Below are 12,675 nucleotides of genomic sequence, written 5' to 3' on the forward strand. Positions count from 1 at the left end.
CATGAGATGAATTTCACTTTACAGACTAGTTCTAGATGTATGGCATGTCATTTCAATCTTTAGCCATGAAACTTAGCAAAGACGAAGAATGAAACATGATCTTTTGTAACATGCTATAAATAAGAGTATGATACTTTGTTTTGAGGATATGGTACTACATTTACAATAGGATAAATTACACAGTGGTATAAGATAATACTACTTTTCAGAGTTTATTTTCATAGTTAACCACCAGTAGATAATAATGTAAATATATACTCTGCAGACACTATTTCCTGACCAATTTGCACTGATAATATTTCTCCTAGTGCAGCATTTATAAAGTTAATCAGGGTGCTGACAAGCAAAACAGACCCCACAGTTGGGTTATTAGCCACCATGAGGTGTTTACTTTGACTGTAAAGTACTACAAGTGATATAATGTAACCTGCAACACCCAAAAGAATTAATTTATAATCCGTAAAGTTATACTAACAGATGCTACAACCCCCCCTTTTTAAAGAAAAAGTAAATAACTATATTCAATGTATAATGTAGCCATACATTACTGCGGTGGTGGTGCTGCGGTGGCGTTGTCACCTCACAGTAAGATGTTGTCCTGTTCAATTCTCAGCTAGAGCGTCTTCTGTGTGGAGACATGCGTGAATGAGCGTACCTTCCTTGAAGGTTGTGCGTCAGAGCCGGCAACTCGGTACGTAAAAATCTACTGCCAATCATTAGCGGACCGGAGTTCCGCTGTGGCGACCCCTAACCGGGAAAAGCCGAAAGACACAACAACAACAACATTACTTTACAGTGATATATGTATACTTGCTTGTCACAGGACAACTTTTATAACACAAAATTAGCCAAAAGTTCCCATAAAATCAGTTTTACAACTATCAGTCTTCAGACACAACCAGAAATCTTGCAGAACTGCATGAACTACCCATTTATCTGGCTGTTTAGCTTATCACCTTTCTATATTTAAATGTTCTGAAATGATACCTGGTTTTAAATTTTGGTTTTATATCAGTTCAGATTTCTTTATGTGACTGCTGTAGATGTTTATTTTGACAGAAAGACACCTCATTAACTTTTGTCAACTGCATTCTCACACGTTTTTTGCACTATTTTTTTTTTTTGTTAAATATATTAGTCATGAACTGATGTATCCTATTCCTTCTATAAAATTTACCAGCTTTTTCACAGACAAATCTGTGTTGGATCTAGATCCAAGCACTTTGCTAATTAACCACTGTTTCAGGCTGTTGGCCTTGCCAAAACTGCTGAACCCTCATTCTGTCTCTTCTACAGATCAGAGAGCTTCTTGCAGTGATTGTCATAACAGCATTTCTGTCTGAGCAGACTCCCTCTCTGACTTTGATTTGGTTCATTGGCATCAGCAAAAAAGATGTCAGCAATTTATTCTTTAAACTCCTTTCTGTTAAAAATGAAGCTAGTGATAGACTGAAATCCTGCAATGTAGTGTATTAGAAAACGGCAAGGTCAGACTCCTGATAGTTACTGTTAATGTTTGTTTTCTTCAGATTCTTTACTGTCTAAATGGTTCTATCCACCTAGTTTTCAAAATCAAATTGCCTTGAAGTTGGATGTTTAAAATTCTACTCTTGTTCAAATCTTTTAGATTACAGGCCATTTACTGTGGACCATTATCTGATGATGAAAAAAAACATTAGGTATATTTTGCCTTATAATTATAGACTCTATTACACTAACATTAGTAGAACTGTCAGCTTAACAATTTCAAAATATTTGGACTAATAATATATAAAGCTATAGCATCCACAAGCTTTTTTAATAGGCATAATCAGCACTGTAGAAGAATTGCCAATTGGAGTGTGAGGGATGATAATCATTTAAGTCATTGCTGTTACCATCACATCTGTGATATAAAAACTGTTGACGTGTTAGGAAATGGGGCAAAGTGCAGTTATAGTTATGTAGAAAAATAGGGAAGAGCAACATAGAGGCTACTTGTCAAGCTGAAGACTTTTTTTCAGCCTTCATCTTAGAGAATGTTATTCCTTTCCTGCCAACTAGAGGATTGTCCAGGGTGCCAACTACCCCAACTACAGCTCTGATATTCATTTATAAAATACATGATTTCATTGAAATAAAATAAATCTTTATCCAGTCTACTCCATGGAAATCCTAGAAATGGTAATACCTGTTCTCTTGGATTGTTATTGTGACATGAAATGCATACATTACAGTTTTCCACCAATTGCCCTGTCTGTCTTAACATTCCAGGTCAGTAATATATGTATCTTTCTGTACACTTCACAACTGTTAAGATGTGATTTATGTTTTCTGTCAAATGTCTTTTCCATCATTTGGTTAGATAAAATAATTTTGTCACCCTTACTTACAAGTAATTGTCTTACTGAATGAAAAGTAAGATTGGATTTCTGTTCTGACTATTGATTTTGCTCTGGCAAGTCTCTCATTTTAACATCATCCAAAAAATTCATTTCCAAGTCAGTGTCAATGAACTTCTGAAATTCTTTTCATTTTTCCTCTAGCATTAGCAACCTCAGTTTTTCAGCTGATTCACCTCCAGCATTTCTTTGAGCTTTACTCGATTCTTTGGCACCAACAAGCAAGTGTTACCCTTCCTTCCAATAAGTATAATGTAGTTCTCTTAGCAAATCTTAATTCTTCCCTTGCAAATATGCTCTGTTCAACATGCCACCCACATTATGTTCAATCTCTAATTCTTCTAGCAAATCCTCCTGCTTCTCCAGTAAATATGATCTGCTGAACATATTTATCAAGCATAGTTTATTGCATTGTTCATATTTACTTCTTTTGTAATTTCAGAGGTGACTGCACAAAGACGTTGGGCTTTTTTCCATAAATATATTTATGGAATTTCTTATAGCCATACACTATTGCTAATAATTTTCTCTAGATTAGCATATTTTGTTTGTTTACCCATAGATTGTTTAATGCATAGATAACTGGGTTATTTATATCATAATATTTTAACAAAGTTGATTTTGCTAAAAAGCTTCCTTAACATTTCAAAGCTGTTTTTTTCTGTTCATAAACAGACTCTACATCCTTTATTTTATTCTACCAGATTTCTAAAAGTCATATTAATCTAAAACATATTTCTGTTGTATGTCTTCAGGTTTAGCATATGGAACCAAATGTAATAAACACTGATCCCCTGTGTCTTGACACGCCAATCACACTGAACGGTCACAACAAAAACGGAATAAGAACCAATAAATAAAATCAAAATTTATTGTTCAGAAGTTAAGCGCTTTCACTCGCTATACTGCGAGCTTCATCAGAACTCCATACAAATGTAATAGACTCATTTAAATAACCTCTTTGGTGCCAAATAGTGCAGCTTTAAAGCAACATACACAGTAAACCACAACAAACACACTTAATAATGTGAAATACCATGAAACTTAAATAAATAGCTTAAAATAAAAATAAACGCACTCTCCCTGTCATAAAAATGATATACTAGTATGCTAATATGTTAACAATCGATCTAAAAAAACTTATAGCACTAAAAATCCATAATTTGCACAAATCATGAAAGATATTAAAAATAATTAATAATTATGTAAGTTGTAACATTGGCTTAATGGTGATATAGTCGTTCAATCCAGGTCCATTGGAGGCATCAGTATATAACTGCCACCAGATTTCTTTGTAAGACAATAATCCTTTATAGTCTCCCCTTCTTGAGTCTGTATGAACACTGTCAAGAATGGCAAATTTAAAATGATGTCTGTCTCCACATTTTTTAACATGCCTGTATAGGGCATTATTAACATCCTTAGTCTTTATACTATATAAATGTGTGTATATGTGTTTGTTAAATTTTCTTTCTGTTTTTCCTATATAGAATCCAGAACAGGCTGTACATTACCCATCTTGTGTTGCAGATGCCTTGTATAAATCTTAAATTTGTCTTGTTTACATTCTCTAAAGTGATGCTTCCTTCCTCTAAAATAGCAACACATTGCTTGCAACTGCCGCACTTAGTAGTATTTCTATGGGTCAAATTCTTAGTAATGCCACCTCTTTCTAAATAGCTCTTGATGTTGCTTTAAAGCTGCGCTATTTGGCACCAAAGAGGTTATTTAAATGAGTCTATTACATTTGTATGCAGTTCTGATGAAGTTCGCAGTATAGCGAGTGAAAGCGCTTAACTTCTGGACAATAACTTTTGATTTTATTTATTGGTTCTTATTCCGTTTTTGTTGTGACCGTTCAGTGTGATTGGCGAACGCTGAAATTTTTGCTTCCAGGATTAGCATATGCAGTATCACTCTGACTTCCTCTGAGTGTGTCATAGTCCTTCAGATATTAGAATATGATAAATACACTTTAGACTTGACAGTCTTATTTTGTAGATACTCTTATTTAATTTAAGCGTGTGCTGTCTCAGTGTTTTCAGTAATTGCATTCATGTCTTTTCATGTTCTTCTTGTTTTTGACACCACTATCAGATATGTGGTCTGTATGCATGTATATATATCTGTATCAATATCTGTATCAATAGCTGCATATATATATATATATATATATATATATATAGATAGATAGATATAGATATAGATATAGATATATATAGATATGTGTGTGCATGCATATGCAGTTATAGTGCTACAGTAGCTCATTAAAATACTTCTGGGCCTGATGAAATACCAGATGAAAATGTCAGGTCTCTCTCCATCGAAAATACATAATAAATGTTCACAAGTTTAAGGTTTTCTAATCTTGCCTAAATTTACAGAATCTAGTCCATAAAATAAAATCCACAAAGAAGAGTTCATCTCAAATCTTTTATTGACTCCATCAAGTAAGCATTATACAATAAGGACTTCATATATGTGCATATGTGTATAGCCATATATGGATCACTGTGACTTTGTCAACTAGTAATTTGGTTGACAGAGTGAAGTGTGTGGAAGTTTAGTCAAGTGTAGTTTTGATCAAGGTGTGTTTTGTTCCAGTGTTGCTGATACTGAAAGAATGATACCTGCTTGGTGAAGGTAAGTGTTTGTTTTAAACTATAATACCAGTTTCAGGTACACCAAAGATTTCAGCATTAAGGGTCACGAGTGTGCATGCAAGTGTTTGCATGTTAGGGCTAGAGAAGGGGATAGAATAGGAGATAGCTTTAGTATTTTGTATGTATGTGTGTGTGTATGTGTGTGTGTGTGTGTGTGTGTGTGTGTGTGTGTGTGTGTGTGTGTGTGTGTGTGTGTGTGTGTGTCTAAACAGAGAGAAGAGAAAATAGTACTCAGCACTACTAACTGTTTCCCTTACTTCATGTCTGTAGGATCTTGGAGTTAGAAACTTGCAAAACACTGAAGAAGTAGTAAACCAGTGGAAGACTGCAAAGTTCTTTTATTTCTGCTTTTGGTACCTCGGCTCAGTGCCTTCAAGGAATGCTATACCATATCTGCAGCAGTCCATTTATTTATACAGGAATAAATAAAAAAATGAACACATAATCAGCCAATTTACATCAATGAGACCTAAAGAAACACCAATAAAATAGTCCCCCAACAATAGGACATGGAAAGTGAAGAAAAAAAGCAGTGTGTGAGCATAAAAGCTATACATCATCTTGGAGTTAGTTTTTATAAATAGTGGGTATGTGGGGAGATGCAACAAAATGCATATTTATGCATACTTAAATTTTGAAGTTTCAGGTACTGTGTGTGATTGCTCAATTAGGGTTTGTTTTGGTGTGTGTGTTTGTGAGTATGTGCCTGTTTATTTCTGGCAGTGTGATTACCATGGTGTTCAATGTTTGAGATCTTTTGGTAACTAGACTGTAAGGTATTGTCTCCCAACTACCTGTCCATTGATGACTTGTGCTGTAATCAAATATCCCTCTCAGATATATTTACATCTACATTATTTTTCTGGATAAGCGGGATTACACTTTAGGAAAAGAAATGCAGATAATAGCTCTCACAACAGAGCTATTTTGTAACATTGACTTATTTACAAGGCTAAGTAGCTGAAAAATGTTTATTACTTTTAAATGTAATAGGGAACTTCAGTTTGTTTCTGGTCTCAAATTTACTTCTTACTGATAAATATTTTAATGTTAAATGAGTGTTACAGGGCACCTCACCATTATCATACTAACTATGGTCCTGTACACTAAAATGAAGTCATCAAATGATCACACATCATTCTGTTTACTAAATGAAACACAAAACGCAATACACAGACCAAAAGCTCCAATTATCAAGTGACCATACAAATCATCAAACAAAAAAAGAAATCTAGAATAAGTATTTTTCAAGGGTGCAGCCCCCCCCCCTGCACTCCTTATGTGATCCCCCTGAACACACTGTGACTTATTCATGTGAACTCTGAGATCACCTAAGTACTTGAAAAAATTTTACCCTCCCAGCAAGGAATAACTGTTTGTTTGTAGTATATTCTGAAAACCTGCAATGTTGTTGTGACAAAAGGAGGTACTGCCAACACAGCTAGCTGGAATTTTGTAACTAATCAGGAGCACTACAGAATCCTGAAAGCCCAAAATCCTGAAGACCAAAATCCTGAGACCAAAATCTCGAAAGTTCAAAATACTGAAAACACAAAATACTGAAAACACACAGGATACCAATGCTTTCTGTATTCCAGCACAAGTACATATAGAAACAAATAAAACACAAACCATATTACTCTTTTCCAAGTATAACCAGGGGGGCAAGCCCCCCTGCACCCCCCACACCCCCCTGCTACTTAAATATATCAACTCCAAGATTGCACTTAGTGTAGTGAAGTGCAATCTTGGAGTTGATATATTTAAGTAGCAGAGGGTGTGGGGGGCACAGGGGGGCTTGCCCCCCTGTGTATAGTTGAAGGGTAATATGTTTTTGCATGTACTTGTGCTAGAATATAGTAAGTGTTGGTATCCTGTGTGTTTTCACTATTTTGAGTTTTCAGTATTTTCAACTTTCGAGATTTTGGCCTCAGGATTTTGGTCTTCAGGATTTTGGGCTTTCAAAATGTCATTTGTGAATATCAACATGATTCATATGCTTGTGTTACAAATGTATTAGAACTGTATGTCATATAAGATGGTTTGTACAGACATGGGTGCTGAAGAGATATGTTGTAGAGTACTCAGCTTAGGGATGTGTCCACAGTGTACCCTACTGGAAGAGAACAGAAATGTACATAAACTATTGTAACTCTGTAAATGTATATATTTTAACAGTGGAAACTGAAACGTAGAGGGGCGGCAACAGTGGTGCAGTGGTTATCATTGTTGCCTCAAAGCAAGAAGTTCTCCTGTTCAATTCTCGGCTGGGGTGCCTTCTGTGCGGAGTCTGCATGTCCTCCCTGTGGTTGCGTGGGTTTCCTCCGGGTGCTCCGGTTTCCTCCCATATCCCAAAGACATGCTGCAGGTGGATTGGACACTCTAAATTGGCCATAGGTGTGAGTGCGTGTGTGTGCCTTCTGTGGAAGGTTGGGCGCCGGGCTGGCAACTCGACACTGTAAAACTCCACTGCCAATCATGACCGGACAGGTGATCTGCTGTGGCGACCCCTAACCGGGAAAAGCCGAAAGAAGAAGAAACTGAAACATAGAGGGTTAACTTGCTAAACTTCAGAAAAATAGTTGAAATTAAATTATTTTATAAATGCACCATAAAAGATGGTTTCAATGCAGCAAGGAGACAGGATGTCTAAAACTAGGGAGTCTTCTGCATTGTCTTGTAAAGTGTTTTACTGTTTTATGTCTTTCAGCAGCTGCAAACATATCAGGGCTATGTATTTTCACAGGGAGATGCTAAATCCTGGCAGTTTCTAGCAATGGGGTTTAGCTTGGGAACTAAAGTCAGATGACAAGAAGTGATGTCATCCTGCAAGCTAAACCAGCAGTAACATTTGATATATTAATTTAAGAATTCTCTGAGAGAGACAGAGCATTCTGTATTTTATCTTTGACCTGACAAGAACATCCACTCACCACACCTGCCTGCTTGTTGTTCTGTAAGTAAGTTAACCAGGTTACAGCAATTTATCTTAGATACAGACAGGAATATAGTGAAGTATACGTAGCTTATATGTTTTCTTTATTTAATTGAGACTGTCCTGCAATGTTGTTTTAAGTATTTCCTGTGATTTTGAACTCTGATGTAACTGTGATTATTTACTGAGTATTTTCTTGTTCTTTTATTATATATTATTAAATATATTTAAACCTTTCATTGTGGCTGATCTGTGTAGAAACATATTTATGTTCTGAGAGTACTTGTCTATATATTTGGTGATACTGTGTGGGCTATTCCTAATAGCCTTGCTCTTTGTCAACCATTTGGATTAATAGTAACATTACACAGTAAGATTGGACACCTTTTGTTAAGGGCCTTAAAGTAGCTGATAAAGAGTTGGCTGGTGACAGTAACAACTACCTTATAGTCTGGACTAGTGAACCCGTGCCAGCCTTTCCCAGGTGTGTGTGTGTGTGTGTGTGTGTGTGTGTGTGTGTGTGTGTGTGTGTGTGTGTGTGTGTGTGTGTGTGTGTGTGTTTATATATAAATCAAATCTCAAGGAGTGTGTGTGTCAGCTACTTGGGCAGGGACATGATATATTGGTTGGACAGGGAGGGTGTTGGAGGTCTTGGCTTGGCCACTCAGCTGAGATCTCAACTCTATTGTTGTGCCACTGTGGATCTGGAGAAAGAGGGAGTAACCAACCCCAGAGTGACTGTGATCTCTGTGTGCTCTTAAGGGAAATTGCACTTTACTGTGTGTATACTTGTCATCCTCCCAGTGTGTACGTCCCCACTGTCGCCAGTGGTGAGGATTGAGGCTCCTTGATTACTGGGCCAGTGGTGGGGCATCACAGTTGTACTTAGAATTGTCTTTTTATTGTTACTGGTTTGGGGTGCCCTCTGTTATTTATTTCTCTGCATATATGATAGCAAGCATCTGAATTATAAAAGGAAAGGCAACTCAAGTTAAGACTGATGTTCTTTAAGGACTAAATCTTAAGCATTTCCTTCTTGTACAAAAGTAGCTAGCCGATTTAAATATCTTGACTAAACTGGCAAACCTTAAAATGCCTGAAGACTAAGTAAATGTGTGGAAGCAGGACTGTCTACATGTAGATTATGCTACAGCAATGGTCTTATGTTCTAAATTTGATACTGATATACTTCTTAATGTATTATGCTTGGGGGAATTACCAGCAGCCTTGACAAATCACTTCTATTAATGTGGTCAATGTAATCACAATTAATTCTACTGAAAATCGCAATTCAGCTGGAATTTCAACAGGTGTCAAATTTACAAAAACAGAGAAAATTCACTTTTTTTCATTGAGTTGTGCTAACTTCAGAATTTGTTACATTAGTTAGTGGTAGTTGTGGAAATACAACCCCACATGAGGGTGAAGCGGCTTGCCTACCTGATTAAACTTATTATTTTCTTTATTTTTCTCTCATAATTTTTCCATTCAAGGAAAGCCATCTAATAGGCCATGTGTTAGCTGTGTTCTGACTGTGCTCACTCAAAATATCTGTATTATATTATTATATTCCACTGTTGTAAGGATGAGATTTAAGAAGGAATTCAGCCCATGTTCTCTAAAACATTATTATGCACACTGTAGATTTAGAATAAAGTAAATATTTTAACAATGGTTCTTAATGCCAACATTTTTATAATATTGATTTGGTTGATAGTACAGCCAAGAGAATATCACACCACAGAGAATATCAAGTCACACTTCTTTAATAACATACATATTTATCTTTCACTAAGTTGCATAATGTTTATGGCACATTTAGTAATAAAATACTTATTTAAATACAGCTTTTCAGTGTTGTAAAAATGAACATTCTGGCAGATTATGCCTCATAGGAGATCATTTATTAACAAACAATTTGCCAATTTCTTCAGCTTCAGACTGGAACATTTTAATTATTCTTTTGTATCATTTCATGAAGCAAGATTTTCATCTAAAATAAAAGCTGTTCATCATGAATTCCTCCTATAAAGTTAAGTAAGACATGTTCTTGGGCAAGCAATATTTATAAAACCAAATGTTGAAGGTTTTTATTTTATTATGCAATATGGTATGATTTTTTTACGGTTATGTTTGATTGCATACAGTCACACTGTTTGCCCTGTAAGATAAATCCATAATTTACTCCTGCATCTTTTCTAGTAAATGCATCATAAAAAGGTTCGATTCCAAGATGATATCTCAGAATGTGATCACTACATGCTTTATATCTTTTACTTCCTGTAGACAGGAACGTGGCAGACAGATGCAATGAACGAATGTTATGGAGGTACACTGAAGCAGAAGATAGAAGGTGGTATTCATAGTCCCACTCTTTACGAATGCATAAAAGGAATATGTGTTCAGTGTTGCAACACCTATATTTAAATGTACAAAATGCACAGAAGTAGACCGTTAGTTTTAGAACTTCTCAGCCCTCTGAGGAAACACCAATACAGTCTTGCACATCTGAATCAGCATAAACTCATTTGAAAAAAGTTGAGTTACATGCAGAAATTATGAACATGCATCACATGTACATAAATTCATGAATGCTGTCATCTGTTTTTTGCAGGATGCATAAAGTCCAATGGTACAAGAATCTCTCCAGAACTTTCCATGAGATTTTGTATGGGTTATGGCTCAGTGCCATTAGCTAGGAGACTATCAAAACTTTACAAAGATTTGAACTCACTCTGAATGTGTTCTTATATGGATACCCTGTTGGGGCTTTTATAATATTGGAAAGGGGACAGACAGCATAGTCGGAAAAAAGGGAGAGTGCTGACAAAGAAAAGACTCAAAGAACACATTAAGAGGGTTATGCTGGGATAGGTGTAAGAAAATGGGTAGTATATTTTTGTTTTGGTGAGGATAGACTTCTATTTTTCCAAATATATGTATTTATTTGAAGGGACATTGGGGAAGGAAGAAGGGCAGGATATAGGAGAGAGGGTCAGGAAAGAGTTAAGAATTTTTTTTCCACATGAACATAAAAGACAGACAAAGTAGGCAGGCACAGTATGTTGATCTAACATATATAGGTGACACAAGACATGCAAATGGTGGATTGACAGAAAAGGGATCATTAAGAGGGTCTCACAACTAATATTATCCCAGTCCAGAGAACCTCAGATATTCCCCTGCCTTCATAGACCTCAGTAGAGTGACCCTGAATGTGAAGGTGTGGCATAAACCCGGTCAGTTAGCCTTGCATCCAATAGGGGAGACTTTCACAGAGGACCCACAGCCTCTCCCCTTCCCCTACCCCCTCCAGCACAGCTGTCACTGGCCCCTAAAGGCCAGAGTGCTAGCTTTCCATACTGCTGCACCAAAAAGCGGTGGAGCCACTGGTCCCTCCTGTGAAGTAGTCCCCAGGCAAGTAGGGCTGGTAGAGAGCTTTCCAGCACCTGGATTGGCTGCAGTTAAGGTTCCCCAGGCATTTCTGGACCCGCAGAAAACAGAACAGAAAAGCAAAGAAAGGAAAATAAAATAAAGAGACAGAGAGAGAGATAAAGATACACAAACAACAAAATGATTTCTAAGTATTAAATAGCAAATAATAGGAACAGTAATACGTATATCTGGAAATGTTAAACTGTCAGTAACTAACTGTATCTCGTAATTAATTATATCACCAGTAAATAGTGAGGTCTTTTAGCACTTCAAACGTTTATCTTTGTAATACTGCATTTCCTTTACCATGACTAAACTGTATGAATTTCTGAAATTATGTAACTGTCACTGAATCTGTATTTACTGACCGCTTACTATAGCTATAAGCATGACAGCCTGATAGGTTGCAATCTTTGGTTAAATAATTATTTAAATTCTTTTCACAACTGATTTATTTCCAGGTTTTTATTTCTTTCTTTCTTGATGTTAAGCCATACTTACAGAGCCAGGACATCAGCCACTCTTGCCACTGCCGATACCTCTCCTGGTTATATTCTACCTCTTCTGCGGCTATAACAATATGAGAAAATAAGAAAAAAATGAATAAAATAAAAATAAAAAATCACTTTATTACTGAATCCAAGGATACATGTATTTGTGTGCAGTGTGCTTCAAAGGACTGCAATATTTAATGTTTTAAACTGTTTCTCTATATGCATTAGTAACTGAAATGTAACAATGCAAATGTTAGCAATGTTCTACAGAACAGGTCAGAAGGAAATATTTACGTTTAAATTCTGAAAATAAAGTAGGTTAGGTATACATCCAGCCAAAAATAAATATTTTGTAGGCCTATGGTACAATATGGGAATGCTTTACAATTGAAAATAAATTGTAACAGGCAATTAACATACTCAGAGGCAAAATCCATTTGCTGGGAGGTGGGGGGGGGTGACTGATGCATTGATCCACTTATTGGTGAAAAGTTTTGCTGCTTTGGTAACTTTACCAGAGAGTCAATTTCAGGAAAGGCAGAATCTTGCAGATGCTGCTGTGCCAGTAAAAAAACTTTTAAGTGTCCATTCTAAGCTGAAATGTATTCATTTACTTACATAAAAGAGTGTAAGAAACTTCACTGTGTGGAAGATTTTCAATCGATATATCTAGTTAATCACTATATATTAATCAGATCAGATAATGGTAGTAGAGGTAGTGAACTTAAACTAGTCCTAAGCCAAAAAAATAATAAAATAATAAAAAA

The sequence above is a fragment of the Protopterus annectens genome, chromosome 7.part0 (genome assembly GCF_019279795.1).
Source record: "Protopterus annectens isolate FY-2018-M chromosome 7.part0, PAN1.0, whole genome shotgun sequence".
NCBI classification, from domain to species: domain Eukaryota; kingdom Metazoa; phylum Chordata; order Ceratodontiformes; family Protopteridae; genus Protopterus; species Protopterus annectens.